The sequence below is a fragment of the Nilaparvata lugens genome, chromosome 2 (assembly GCF_014356525.2).
Source record: "Nilaparvata lugens isolate BPH chromosome 2, ASM1435652v1, whole genome shotgun sequence".
In the NCBI taxonomy this organism is placed as follows: Eukaryota; Metazoa; Arthropoda; class Insecta; order Hemiptera; family Delphacidae; genus Nilaparvata; species Nilaparvata lugens.
Window position 1 is genome coordinate 21496542 of NC_052505.1, and position 1563 is coordinate 21498104.

Here is a 1563-nt window from a genome sequence, read left to right on the forward strand (position 1 = left end):
ATTCAAATCAGTTTTTCCATTAGCCTAATTATTACTGTATATCAGTGTGAATGATAATGAATCAAAACATTAGAGACTGCCGTTATCAAATTTATTATAGTTTGTATAAAATACGTTGGAGAAAATATCCGTGTTGCCGAACTGTTCAAAATTTCAATTTTTTTAATGCAATCCAATATGACTGGATACATTCAAATTGACGACTCTGCATCGTCGAATTCAAAAAATTCTGTCATAATATGCGATCGCAAAAAAAAAATTGAAATTTTGCACAATTTGGCAACACGGGTTTTCACTTTCCTTGCCCTAATACCATAGGTATTAGGGCTAATACCATAATTGGGATTACCTATAGGTAAGGAAAGTATTGCTTTCCGAAAAAAATTAAGGTACCCCAATTTCCAAATTTCTATTCGTTTCAAGGTCCCCTGAGTCCAAAAAAATGGTTTTTGGGTATTGGTCTGTATGTGTGTATGTGTGTGTGTGTGTGTGTGTGTGTGTGTGTGTGTGTGTGTGTGTGTGGTGTGTGTGTGTGTCTGTGTACACGATATCTCATCTCCCCTTCAACGGAATGACTTGAAATTTGGAACTTAAGGTCCTCACACTATAAGGATCCGACACGAACAATTTCGATCAAATGCAATACAAGATGGCGGCTAAAATGGCGAAAATGTTGTCAAAAACACGGTTTCTCGAAAATGGCTCCAACGATTTTGATCAAATTTGAGCCTAAAATAGTCATTGATAAGCTATATCAACTGCCACAAGTCCCATATCTGTTAAAATTTCAGGAGCTCCGCCTCATCTATGCAAAGTTCGATTTTAGATTCCCAATTATCTGGCTCCAGATACAATTTAAACAAAAAATTTCTAGTGGAAAAGATTGAGCATGAAAATCTCTACAATCAATGTTCAGTAACATTTTCACCTAAAATTGAAAATAAGCTCGGAATTCGAGAAAAATGTGATTATTCAATTGCAAACTGTTGGCAACTGTTGATTCTATTAAATAATTCACTATGAAGAGATAGCAGACCTCGTGTGTCTCCAGCGTTATTGTTCTGTCACCAGCTGGCTTAGATCTTTGTTTATAAGTAGACTTGAGATGCGCGTGAACACTAGTGTCAGGTGATCAATTCTCATAACGGCTAGGAAAGTTGTGTGAGTGCGGCACACCAAATTTTTTCTTCATATCTACACATATTTTATACAGACTCTAGTGTGTTTATTGTTTTGATTATCAATGAATATTCAGCGGTGTTTTTTGTTTTGATTATTAATACAATCAGCAGTTTTTTGTTTTAATTATTATTGATTCAATCAGCGGCGTTTTTTGTTTTAATTATTAATGCAATCAGCAGTGTAATCACTGTTGCTGAACAACAGCTTCACTACAGCTATTGCGCATTGATAATGACTAGCGTACTCTCCAACATCCGGCCTGAACAATGAGGCCTACCTGTCCGATTTACACGCAGAGCGATCATCCAGTGCACTGGAACCTGTTTGATGCGAGAAAGTGTCCGATTTGATTTCCAGCTGAGGCCAAATCCGTACCTACAG